The sequence below is a fragment of the Salvelinus sp. IW2-2015 genome, linkage group LG23 (assembly GCF_002910315.2).
Source record: "Salvelinus sp. IW2-2015 linkage group LG23, ASM291031v2, whole genome shotgun sequence".
Classification (NCBI taxonomy): domain Eukaryota; kingdom Metazoa; phylum Chordata; class Actinopteri; order Salmoniformes; family Salmonidae; genus Salvelinus; species Salvelinus sp. IW2-2015.
In genome coordinates, this window is record NC_036863.1 from 23,571,816 (window position 1) to 23,586,037 (window position 14,222).

A 14,222-nucleotide genomic window follows, 5' to 3' on the forward strand; every position below is an offset into this window, starting at 1 on the left:
TAAATCATTGAGATTATAGAGGGCTAGAACCTAAATACCCTATTGAGATTATAGAGGGCTAGATCCGAAGTACCCTATTGAGATTATAGAGGGCTAGAACCTAAAAACCCTATTGAGATTATAGAGGGCTAGAACCTAAGTACCTATTGAGATTATAGAGGGCAAGATCCTAAATACCTATTGAGATTATAGAGGGCTAGATCCTAAGTACTATTGAGATTATAGAGGGCTAGAACCTAAGTACCCTATTGAGATTATAGAGGGCTAGATCCTAAGTACCCCATTGAGATTATAGAGGGCTAGATCCTAAGTACCCATTGAGATTATAGAGGGCTAGATCCTAAGTATCCCATTGAGTTATAGAGTGCTGAACCTAAATACCTATTGGATATAGAGGGCTAGAACCTAAGTACCCTATTGAGATTATAGAGGGCTAGATCCTAAATACCCTATTGAGATTATAGAGGGCTAGAACCTAAGTACCCTATTGAGATTATAGAGGGCTAGATCCTAAATACCCTATTGAGATTATAGAGGGCTAGAACCTAAATACCCTATTGAGATTATAGAGGGCTAGATCCTAAGTACCCTATTGAGATTATAGAGGGCTAGAACCTAAGTACCCTATTGAGATTATAGAGGGCTAGATCCTAAGTACCCATTGAGATTATAGAGGGCTATATCCTAAATACCCACTGAGATTATAAGAGGGCTAGATCTAAAGTAACCCATTGAGATTATAGAGGGCTAGATCCTAAGTAACCCCATTGAGATTATAGAGGGCTAGAACCTAAGTACCGCCTATTGAGAATTATAGAGGGCTAGATCCTAAGTACCCATTGAGATTATAGAGGGCTAGAACCTCATACCCTATTGAGATTATAGAGGGCTAGAACCTAAAGTACCCATTGAGATTATAGAGGGCTAAGATCCTAAATACCCTATTGAATTATAGAGGGCTAAATCCTAAGTACCCTATAGAGATTATAGAGGGCTAGATCCTAGTACCATTGAAGATTATAGAGGGCTAAATCCTAAGTACCCGCCCATTGAGATTATAGAGGGCTAGATCTAAGTACCCCATTGAGATTATAGAGGGGTAAATCGTAAGTACCATTCGAGATTATAGAGGGCTAGATCCTAAGTACCATTGAGATTATAGAGGTAATTCCTAAATACCTATTGAGATTATAGAGGCTAGATCCTAATTCCCATTTGAGATTATAGAGGGCTAATATGAAGTAACCGCCATTGCGATTATAGAGGGACTAAATCCTAAGTACCCTGCATTGAGATTTATAGAGGGCTAGATACCTTAATCCATTGAGATTATGAGGGCTAATATCCTAAGTCCCCACTTTTTGAGATTATAGAGGGCTAGACTAGTACCTCCATTGAGATTATAGAGGGTAGAATCGTAAGTACCATATTGAGAATTATAGAGGGCTATATCCTAATACCCCATTGAGATTATATAGAGGTCTTAAACCTAAGGTACCTCAATTGAATTATAGAGGGCAAGTATCCTAAGTACCCATTTGAGATTATAGAGGGTAATCTACAGTCTCCATTGAGTATTATAGAGGGCTAGGAATCCTAAATCCCATTGAGTATAGAGGGCTAGATCTAAGTAGCCCTCCATTGAGATTATAGAGGGATAGAATCCTAAAGTACTCGCCATTGAGATTATTAGAGGGCTAGATCCTAAGTACCGCATTGAGATTATAGAGTGCATGAACCTAAATCCCTATGGATAGAGAGCTTAACCAAGACCTATTTGAGATTTATTAGAGGGCTAATCCTAAATACCCTATTGAATTTATAGAGGGCTATACCTAAGTACCCTATTTGAGATTATAGAGGGCTAACTTCAATACCTATTGAGTAGAGGGCCGACCTAAATACTTGGAGATCTACCTAGGCTAGAGATCCTACAGTACCGTATTGAGATTATAGAGGGCTAAATCCTAATACCTCATTGAGATATAGAGCTAGATCCTAAGTACCCCATTGAGATTATAGAGGGCTATAATTCCTAAATACCCCAATTGATATATGAGAGGCTAATCTAAATACCCCATTGAGATTATAGAGGGCTAGATCCTAAGTACCCCATTGAGATTATAGACGGGTAGAACCTAAGTAACCTATTGAGATTATAGAGGGAAAATCTAATACCCATTGATATTATAGAGGGCTAAATCCTAAATACCCATTGAGATTATAGAGGGCTAATCCTAAGTACCCTATTGAGATTATAGAGGGCTAAATCCTAAGTACCCATTGAGATTATAGAGGGCTAGATCCTAAGTACCCATTGAGATTATAGAGGGTATCCTAAGTACCCATTGAGATTATAGAGGGCTAGATCCTAAGTATCCCATTGAGATTATAGAGGGTAGAATCCTAAATACCCCATTGAGATTATAGAGGGCTAACCTAAGTACCCTATTGAGATTTAGAGGGCTAGAATCCTAAATACCCTATTGAGATTATAGAGGGCTAGACCTAAGTACCCTCATTGAGATTATAGAGGGCTAGATCCTAAATACCCTATTGAGATTATAGAGGGCTAGAACCTAAATACCCTATTGAGATTATAGAGGGCTAGATCCTAAGTACCCATTGAGATTATAGAGGCTAGAACTAAGTACCCATTGAGATTATAGAGGGCTAGATCCTAAGTACCCCATTGAGATTATAGAGGGCTAAATCCTAAGTACCCCATTGAGATTATAGAGGGCTATGATCCTAAGTACCCCATGAGATTATAGGGATAAAATCACTAAATACCTCCATTCGAGATTATAGACGGGCTATATCCTAAAGTAACCACGCATCTGAGATTATAGAGTGCTAAATCCTAAGTACCCATTGACGATTATAGAGGGCTAGATCTAAGTACCCCCTTGAGATTATAGAGGGATACATCCTAAATAGCATTGATATTATAGAAGGGCTAAATCCTAAAATACCCCATTGGACGATTAATAAGAGAGCTAGATCCTAAGTACCCCATTGAGATTATAGCAAGGGATCTAAATCCTAGTACCCGTCATTGAGATTATTAGAGGGCTAGATCCTAAGTACCCCATTGAGATTATGAGGGCTAAAATCCTAAAGTACCGGTCCCATTGAGATTACTAGAGGCTAGAACTAAATACCCCATTGAGATTATAGAGGGCTATATCCTAAGTACCCATTAGATTATTAGAGGGGCTAAATCCTTAAGTACCCCATTGAGATTATAGAGGGCTAGATCCTAAGTACCCATTGAATTAATAGAGGGATAAATCCTAATACCCCATTGAGGATTATAGGGGCTTAGATCTAAAGTACCGCATTAAGATTATAGAGGGATAAATCCTAAATACCGCCCATTGATATTCATAGAAGGCTAATCCTAAATTCGCCATTGAGATTTATAGAGAGGGCTAGAATCCTAAGTATCCATTGAGCTTATAGAGGGATAATCCTAAATACCCATTGAGATTATAGAGGGTAGATCCTAATTAGGGCTAGATCCTAATACGCCTTGATTATTCATAGAGGGTATATCCTGAAGTACCGTCCATTGGATTTATAGAGGGCTAATCTAAGTACCTCAGCATTGAGAATTTATAGAGGGCTAGATCTAAGTACCCATTTGAGAATTATCAGAGGGATAAATCCTAAATACCCCATTGATTTAATTATAGAGGGCTAAAATCCTAACACCCCATTGAGATTATAGCGGCTAGATCCTACAGTACCATTGAGATTATATAGAGGGAATAAATCCTAAGTACCCATTGAGTTATAGAGGGCTATAGACTCCTACAATTAGGGTTAGGATCTAGCCCTCTATAATCTCAATGGGGTACTTTGCTGTTTTACACTCATCTTGTTTTACTCATTCTTTTCAATCTCCTCTATAAAACATTATTGCTAGTCAAAGAATAGTGGTGTCCTCAGAGGTACTTTGCTATTTTACATTTATCTTGTCTTACTCATTGACTTATTCTTCTCTTTCTTCCCTCTCTACCTCCTTTCCAGACTGGAGTATTCTGCTGAGCAGGAGGAACCTGCAGTCTCTGAGTCGCCGTCTCAAGGAGGTGTGTCGTATGTGTGGCATCTCTGCCTCCGACACTCCCAGCATCCTTAGCGCCTGTCTGGTCGCCATGGAGCCACAGTGCTCTTTTGTCATCATGCCAGGTACTATGTCCTCCTGCCTGCCTCTGTGTGTGTGTGTGTGTGTGTGTGTGTGTGTGTGTGTGTGTGTGTGTGTGAGCGTGTGTGTGTGAGCGTGTGTGTGTGAGCGTGTGTGTGTGTGTGAGCGTGTACTTGCATCTGATGGATGGTGGCAGCCTGTTATAATGCATGTCGCTCCTTGTCGTTATCAGATTGATCGTTTTGAGGACACTGCTTCTCTTAGTCATAAACCACTAGTTCTCAGGCTCCATTTATTTCTGTGTGATGTGATGGAGCTCTAGATCAATGGGTTTATTTTGGGGAGTGATTGGCATGGACCATTGACACTGTCAGTGTATAATATGGGTCTACTGCTGTATATGAGGAGGGGCTGGACGGGTCCCTCCAGACCGGTGGTTTTGGTGAACGGAGACGGCTGTCTCCTTTCCCAGGACGTAGCTTTGACCCAGACATTGTGGGTTGTACTCAACAGATAATCATTATAATCTGTGAATAGAGCGCTGGACTAATTAATAATGGCCAGTTGAAAGATGGTTGCTTTTATTGGCACCACTTACATTTTTGCTGCATCAATTAAATGGTGTTACTAATTCATTCACAGATTAATTTAATGGATGATAGCTATAGCAGATGTCAACAGTTTTCATTTGTGTGTATACTGTATGCATTCAATGTAGATTCAATGAAGATGAACGTACTGTATTATTAGCCTGTCTCCCCCTCTCTCTCTCTCCAGACTCTGTGTCTACAGGCTCAGTGTTTGGCCGTAGCACCACTCTGAACATGCAGACGTCCCAGCTGAGTACTCCTCAGGACACGTCCTGCACACACATCCTGGTGTTCCCCACTTCAGCCTTCGTCCAGGTGGCCAGCTCCAACTACACTACTGACACCAACATAGACATCGCCTTCAACCCTATCCCCGGTGAGTCACAATGCTTTTCCCTCTGGTCTCAACTCTCACCTTTGACCTCAATTCATCCGTTGTATTGGAAGGCTTCTACTGCAACTTGTGTTGTCTTATCTCTCTTGAAAATAATTGATTGAGTCCATTGGAAATAGTTTTTTGCGCTATTCAAGTTCTCCACTCCGTCTTGTTTTTTTGCTTCATATGGGTCTCTATCTCTCTCCATTTAGCCTCAGAGTATATTGAAAATTCAAAGCTTATTCTAAGTCTCTGTCCTCTTCTCCTCCCTTCTGTCTAGATGGGTCGGACGCCATCGGGATCTTTGACCTGCTGGATCAGGAGAACGACCTGGTGGACCCTGACATCATCAACATCCTGCCCTCCTCGCCCACCACCTCACCCGTACACTCCCCCGGCGGCCACTACCACCAGGGGGGAGACGGCAGCAAGGTAGGCCCACCACAACACATCTCATCTGTGTAGAGACTAGTAGTAGTACAGACTTTATAGAAGCAAAGAAATAACCTAAATTTAAGATTAACACAAAGTAATTTATACTGAACAAAAATATAAACGCAACATTTAAAGTGTTGGTCCCATGTTTCATGAGCTGAAATAAAAGATCCCATAAATGTTCCATACACACAAAAAGCTTATTTCTCAAAAATCTTGTGCACAAATTTGTTTACATCCCTGTTAGTTAGCGTTTCTCCTTTGCCAAGATAATCCACACACCTGACAGGTGTGGCATTTCAAYAATCTGATTAAACAGCATGATCATTACACAGATGTACCTTGTGCTGGGGACAATAAAAGGCCACTCTAAAATGTGCAGTTTTGTCACAATACAATGTCARAGATGTCTCAAGTTTTGAGGAAGCGTGCAATTGGCATGCTGACTGCAGGAATGTCCACCAGAGCTGTTGACAGATAAGTTAATGTTAATTTCTCTACCATAAGCTGCCTCCAACGTCGTTTTAGAAAATTTGGCAATAAGTCCAACTGGCCTCACAACTGGAGACCACTGTGTAACCACGCCAGCCCAGGACCTCCACATCCGGCTTCTTCACCTGTAGGATCGTTTGAGACCAGCAACCTGGACAGCTGATGAAACTGTGGGTTTGCACAAATGGTCAGAAATCGTCTCAGGGGAGCTCATCTGCGTGCTCGTCATCCTCACCAGTGTCTTGACCTGACTGCAGTTCGCCATCGTAATCAACTAAAGTGGGAAAATGCTAATCTTCGATGGCCACTGGCATGCTGGAGACGTGTGCTCTTCACAGATGAATCCCCCCAACAGGGGCGGGCAAACGACAGGTCAAGGCAGGCAGGGGTCGATAATCCAGAGTAGTGGGGCAAATGTACAGGACTGCAGGCAGGGTCAGGTCAGGCAGAGGTCGGTAATCCAGAGTAGGGGCAAAGGTACAGGATGGCAGGCAGGCTCAGGGGCAGGCAGGCGGGCTCAGAGTCAGGACAGGCAAGGGTCAAAACCAGGAGCGAGAGAAAAAGAGAGACTGGGAAAAGCATGAGCTGAGACAAAACGCTGGTTGACTTGACAAACAAGATGAACTAGCACAGACAAACAGAGAACACAGGTCTAAATACCCAGGGGATAATGGGGAAGATGGGCGACACTTGGAGGGGGTGGAGACAAGCACAAGGGCAGGTGACACTGCCTCCTATCGCAAGGATCTTTACAAAATTCCTGGAAGCAGAAAATTTCCCAATTCTTCAATGGCCTGCATACTCAGACATATCACCCATTGAGCATGTGTGGGATGCTCTGGATCGATGTGTACGACTGCATGTTCCAGTTCCTGCCAATATCTAGCAACTTCGCACAGCCATTAAAGAGGAGTGGGACAACATTCCACAGGCCACAATCAACAGCCTGATTAACTCTATGCAAAGGAGATGTGTTGCGCTGCATGAGGCAAATGGTGGTCACACCAGATACTGACTGATTTTCTGATCCACGCCCCTACTTTTTTTTTTAAAGGTATCTGTGACCAACATATCTGTATTCCCAGTCATGTAAAATTCATAGATTAAGGCCTATTGAATTTATTTAAATTGACTGATTTCCTTATATGAACTCGAACTCATGAATTGTTGCATGTTGCGTTTATATTTTTGTTAAGTGCAGTAAAGTCGATTTGGCTTGGGATAAATGGCTGGATTGATAATGCTAGTGTTACTTAGTATTGAGGAGTTGATCTGTATTGTATGAAAAAGCAATAGCCTTGTACAGTGTACATCAGGGCTATTCAACTATATTATTTTGGGGGCCAGATGTAAAAAGGTTAATTACAGGGAGGTCTGACATTTTCCACATGCGATTATTCTGTATAAAACTGCAACGCACAACCACCAATAAATAACTTTTCCTAAAATGAAATGTTGCTAAAAGTCATTAGGCAAGTGGAGGCCAGGCCGCTCAACCAACGTGAATGGAGATTCAACCCAAAAATTTGATCGTCATTGTAAAGGAAAAGGCGCAACGCTCGCTCATAACACTTCTTAAAAATAATTAGGTCATTTTAAAATCATCTAAAAACTAAGCATCTCAATAAATAACACAAGTATGTGGACACCTGCTCGGCATTAATATGAAGTTTGTCCCATTTTTGCTGATATAACAGCCTCCACTCTTCTGGGAAGGTTTCCACTAGATGTTGGAACATTGCTGAGGGGCTCACATCCACAAGAGCATTAGTGAGGTCGGGCACTGATGTTGGGCGATTAGGCCTGGCTCGCAGTAGGCTTTCTAATGGATCCCTTTTTCTATGGGATTGAGGTCAGGGCTCTGTGCAGGCCAGTCAAGTTCTTCCACACTGATCTCGATCTCGACAAACCATTTCTGTATGGACTTCGCTTTGTCAATTGTCATGCTGAAACAGTAAAGGGCCTTTCCCAAACTGTTGCCACAAAGTTGGAAGCACAGAATCGTCTAGAATGTAATTGTATGCTGTCACGTTAAGATTTCCCTTTACTGGAACTAAGGGGCCGAGCCCAAACCATGAAAAACAGCCCCAGACCATTATTCCTCCTCCACCAAACRTTACAGTTGGCACTATGTATTCGGCCAGGTAGCCCAGATTTGTCCATCGGAGTGCCAGATGGMGAAGCGTGATTCATCACTCCAGAGAACGCGTTTCCACTGCTCCAGAGTTCAATGGTGTCGAGCTTTACAAATCAAATCAAAATGTATTTGTCACATGCACCGAATACATACTTACTTACAAGCCCTTAACCAACAATGCAGTTCAAGAAATAGTTAAAATATTTACTAAATAAACTAACTAAAATCAATCAATGGGTAACATAAGAAATCTATATAACAATAACGAGGGTATATACAGGGGGTACCGGTACCGAGTCAATGTGCAGGGATACAGGTTCATCAAGGTAATTTGTAAAGTGCCTATGCATAGATAATAAACAGTGAGTAGTAGCAGTGTAAAAACAAAGGGGGTCAATATAAATAGTCCGGGTGGCCATTTGATTAGTTGTTCAGCAGTCTTATGGCTTGGGGGTAGAAGATGTTAATGAGCCTTTTGGTCCTAGACTTGGTGCTCCGGTACCGCTTTCCGTGCGGTAGCAGAGAGAACAACAGTCTATGACTTGAGTGACTGGAGTCTTTGACAATTTTCTGGGCCTTCCTCTGACACCGCCTAGTATATAGGTCCTGGATGTCAGGAAGCTTGGCCCCAGTGATGTAGCGCCTTCCGGTCAGATGCCGAGCAGTTGCCATACCAGGCGGTAACTGTAGAACTTTTTGAGGATCTGGGGACCCATATGTTGAGGATCAGCATGGCAGATGTGTTGTTGCCTAACCTTACCACCTGGGGGCAGCCCGTCAGGAAGTCCAGGATCCAGTTGCAGAGAGAGGTGTTTAGTCCCAGGGCCTTAGGTTAGTGATGACCTTTGTGGGCACTATGGTGTTGAACGCTGAGCTGTAGTCAATGAACAGCATTCTCACATAGGTGTTCCTTTTGTCCAGCTGGGAAAGGGCAGTGTGGAGTGTGTTTAAGATTGCGTCAATTGTGGATCTGTTGGGGCGGTATGTGAATTGGAGTGGGTCTAGGGTTTCTGGCATGATGGTGTTGATGTGAGCCATGACCAGCCTTTCAAAGCACTTCATGGCTACCGACGTGAGTGCTACAGGGCGGTAATCATTTAGGCAGGTTACCTTCGCTATCTTGGGCACAGGGCCAATGGTGGTCTGTTTGAAACATGGAGGTATTACAGACTTGGCCAGGGAGAGGTTGAAAATGTCAGTGAAGACACTTGCCAGTTGGTCAGAGCATGCTTTGAGTACACATCCTGGTAATCCGTCTGGCCCCGCGGCTTTGTGAATGTTGACCTGTTTAAAGGTCTTGCTCACATCGGCTATGGAGAGCTTGATCACACAGTTGTCCGGAACAGCTGGTGCTCTCGTGCAAGCTTCAGTGTTGCTTGCCTGAAAGCGAGCATAAAAGGCATTTCGTTCGTCTGGTAGGCTCACATCACTGGGCAGCTCGCAGCTGGGATTCCCTTTGTAGTCCTTAATAGTTTTCAAGCCCTGCCACATCCGACGAGCGTTAGAGCCGTTGTAGTAGGATTCAATCTTAGTCCTGTATTGACGCTTTGCCTGTTTGATGGTTTGTCTGAGGGCATAGCAGMATTTCTTATAAGCGTCCGGATTAGTGTCCCACTCCTTGAATGCGGAAGCTCTAGGCTTTAGCTCGGTGCTGATGTTGCCTGTAATCCATGGCTTCTGTTTGGGATATGTACGTATGGCCACTGTGGTGACGACGTTGTCGATGCACTTATTGATGAAGCCGGTGACTGAGGTGGTATCCTCCTCAATGCCATTGGATGAATCGCGGAACATATTCCAGTCTGTGCTAGCAAAACAGTCCTGTAGCGTAGCATTCGCGTCATCTGACCACTTCCGTATTAAGCAAGTCACTGGTACTTTCTGCTTTAGATTTTGCTTGTAAGCAGGAACCAGGAGGATAGAATTATGTTCATATTTGCCAAATGGAAGACAATGGAGAGCTTTGTATGTGTCTCTGTGTGGAGTAAAGGTGGTAGGTTTGCCTGCATTAAAGTCCCCGGCCTCTAGGAGCTCCGCTTCTGGATGAGCATTTTCTTGTTTGCTTATGGCCTAATACAGCTGGTTGAGTGCAGTTTTAGTGTCAGCAGTTTGTGGTGGTAAATAGACGGCTACGAATAATATAGATGTAAACTCTTGGTAGATAGTGTGGTCGACAGCTTATCATAAGGTACTCTACCTCAGGCGAGCAAAAACTTGAGACTTCTTTAATATTAGACTTCACGCACCAGCAGTTATTGACAAATAGACACTCCACCGCCCCTCATCTTACCAGACGTAGCTGCTCTGTCCTGCCGAAAAACGGAGAAGCCAGCCAGCTCTATATTATCCGTGTCGTCGTTCAGCCAAGTCTCGGTGAAACATAAGATATTACAGTTTTTAATGTCCCGTTGGTAGGATAGTCTTAATTGTAGATCGTCCAGTTTGTTTTACAATGATTGCTTGTTGGCCAATAATACAGAGGGTAGTGGTGGTTTACTCTCCAACGAATTCGCACACAGACCTCAGCTCCCTGTATTTCTGTCCTTTCTTTACGCAAATGACAGGGATTTGGGCCTTGTATTGACAAAGCAGTATATCCTCCGTGTCGGACTCATTAACGAAAAAAATCTTAGTCCAGTGAGTAGTCACTGTTCTGATGTCCAGAAGCTCTTTTCGGTCATAAGAGACAGTAGCAGCAACATTATGTACAGAATGAGTTACAAAAAATGCGAAAATACTAACAAAATAGCACAGTTGGTTAGAAGCATGTAAAATGACAGCCATCCCCTCCGGCGCCAGCCATCACACTCCAGCCAACAATTGGCATTCCGCATGGGGATCTTAGGCTTATATGCGGCTGCTCGGCCATGGAAACTCATTTCGTGAAGCTAACAGACTTGTTGGAGAGGTGGCATCCTATCACGTTGAAAGTCACTGAGCTCTTCAGTACAGGCCATTCTACTGCCAATGTTTGTCTATGGAGATTGCATGACTGTGTGCTCAGTTTTATACACCTGTCAGCAACGGGTGTGGCTGAAATAGCCAAATCCACTAATTTGAATGTGTGTCCACAAGATTGTAGTGTATGTCATATCAGGTAATGCCAAATTCCAGTCTAAAGGAAGTATATTTGGAATTCATTCCCCTCAGTCTATCAAGGCACAAGGTGAGACCCAAATGCAGACACAGGAGGCAGAAGGTTGGAGTCTTTCAATGCTTATTAATCCAAAGGGGGTAGGCAGGAGAATGGTCGTGGACAGGCAAAAAGGTCAAACCCAGATCAGAGTCCAGGAGGTACAGAGTGGCAGACAGGCTCGTGGTCAAGGCAAGCAGAATGGTCAGGCAGGCGGGTACAAAGTCCAGAAACAGGCAAGGGTCAAAACCGGGAGGAATGGAAAAATAAGAATGCAAAAAGCAGGAGAAATGGAAAATCGCTGGTTGACTTGAAAACATACAAGACGAACTGGCACAGAGAGACAGGAAACACAAGGATAAATACACTGGGGAAAACAAGCGACACCTGGAGGGGGTGGAGACAATAACGAGGACAGGTGAAACAGATCAGGGCGTGACACAGTCATTCGGTGTGTTTTTGTCACACTCTTCTAAGGAGTTCTTGTGAGTATCAGAGAGGGAAACAGAAGTCACGTATGAGTTCCTTAGAGTCGTAGCTTTCAGGAAAGTAGTCATAATATTTTAGCTTAAACTGTTCAAATGCTAGAGCCAAATTCATATGAAGAAAATATTATCAACATGCCATATAGGCGCTAAAAACCGCTAAAAACCACACTAGACAACCACCAAAGTTATTGTCATTTTGGCACTGAACATCGGATTTTGGCAGGGATTTTTCCCCCAGATTTGATTAATGTTCAGAATTTTTAAAAGGGCCAATGTAAATGAATAAACGGTACGGATCTGGCCTGTGGGCCACCAGTTGTATAGCCCTGTTGTACATTATAACAAGCCAGAGACTAACTCCTCCTCCCTTCCAGGGCCAGAGTACGGATCGGATGGAATCCCATGATGAAGCTCCTAACATCCTGCAGCAGCCCCTGGCCCTGGGCTACTTTGTGTCCACAGCCAAAGCCGGCGCACTGCCTGACTGGTTCTGGTCAGCTTGCCCTCAAGCTCAGAACCAGTGTCCTCTTTTCCTCAAGGTATACCTGTCAGACAACCTCTGCCAGCCCTCACTCCTGCATTATTATATGTATTCTGATTTTATGCTAGCTAGCTTGAAGTACTTAATGGTCTTTTTTTTAAAGGATTGTTTTTTACTGATAGGAGTTGACAGACTAAAGCTTGCAGTTGGCATATCAAACACTCAGAGTTAATTGAAACATCCTTTTCTTTAGTCRTGTATTAATATTCACTTGCTCAGGATATCAGCGATTGACTGACATTTGCTCTGGTATTACTGTGTGAATGGCTTAACTAGGCCTGTCACTGACTCCCTGTGTGTCTTGTATTGTCTTTGCTCAGGCCTCTTTGCACCTCCACGTGTCTTCAGTGCAATCAGATGAACTGCTGCACAGCAAACACTCCCATCCCCTTGACTCCAATCAGACCTCGGACGTACTCAGGTAAACACACACCCACCCAACCACACACTCTGCAAGTCACACACACACACACACACACACACACACACACACACACACACAATCTGCAGCCACACATACTACACTCTGTGGTCACACATGCACTCTCATCTGTGAATCTCATCCACAGCTCAGCCATTGAAGATATTAAAAAATGTCCTAGCCTGTCTGTGTATCTAATGTGCTTATGGAAGAGAGAGTGAAGTATTCCACTTGATATCAAGGTTTTTGCTCTCTTTGAGAGGTGTTCATTGTGAATAACACGTGTTTTCTCTCTCCCTCCTCTCTCCTCCTCCCCCCGCTCTTCTCTCTCCTCCCCCCTTCAGATTTGTGCTGGAGCAGTACAATGCCCTCTCTTGGCTGACGTGTGACCCCGCAACGCAGGACCGGCGCTCCTGTCTGCCCATCCACTTTGTGGTGCTCAACCAGATGTACAACTTCATCATGAACATGTTGTAACAAATAGCCTGAGGGGGAGTAGGAGAAGAGGGGACACGTCTAAGGAAATTCCAACCTGACAGGCTGATGCTGGACTGCAGTGTTGGACTTCACTATGCGTTGTGTGGGTCTAGATCTGAATAGGAGTTCAGAGGGCTTCCGGATGGAAGGAAGCCCTCAGCCATAACAACGGGCAATAGAAACGGCTCAGTCTGCTCCTGCCACTGTGACACACACAAGAAGATGAAGAAGGAAGAGGAGGAGGAAGAAAATGAGGGAGATTTCTGGAACGGGTTATGCTAATAACAGGAACAAGAGAAAAAGAGATCCATAGTCAGACAGTCCTTTTGGAAAACGTCTGTAAAGTATTGGAAGAAAAGGGACATTTCAGTGAACAAAAACTTGAGAATGGATCCTTGGCTTTAAGACCTGAAATATTCACTATTTTCCTTTGGATAAAATGTTATCCAAATGAAAAGCCTGCATCTATCTTATTTATTATAAGTTTTTAAATGTATAATTTGTCTTATTTCTTAAACTCTTTTATATATATATATAAAAAATATAGAAGGTTTATATCGCCTTCCTGCTTTTTAAGCAARTTGTCGAAGATATATGTAATAATCTTAATTAAAAAACAAACAAAAACCCAGAAAGATTTAATAAAGTTGCAGTAGGTTGCTTTTAGAGTATTATTTTTTTGTATTGGGGACAAAATATTTGTATTGTCARGATGTACAGAAGAAGTAGATTGGAGAATTATGTCCATGCCTTTGTGCGTGCAGGATTTACAGCTAAGCTGTAGCAGCAGTGGACTTGTACAGCAATGAAGTTCACTGTGTTCAAATAAAGAGGTACATTGTCGTATATAGTATTTTATACCACACATTTAGACACACAAACCAAATGGCAATATATATATATAMAGAGATATATATGAATGCCATGCCAGCGATGGGTGGTGCGGCTTCTGTTTTAGGAATAAAGTGTTAACTCAATTTTA

The 14,222-nt window shown here is 43.0% G+C and overlaps 1 pseudogene; it reads left to right on the forward strand.

Moving 5' to 3' along the window:
* Positions 1 to 14,222, forward strand: part of LOC111950517 (mediator of RNA polymerase II transcription subunit 13-like) — a 167,437-nt pseudogene extending 153,215 nt beyond the window's left edge.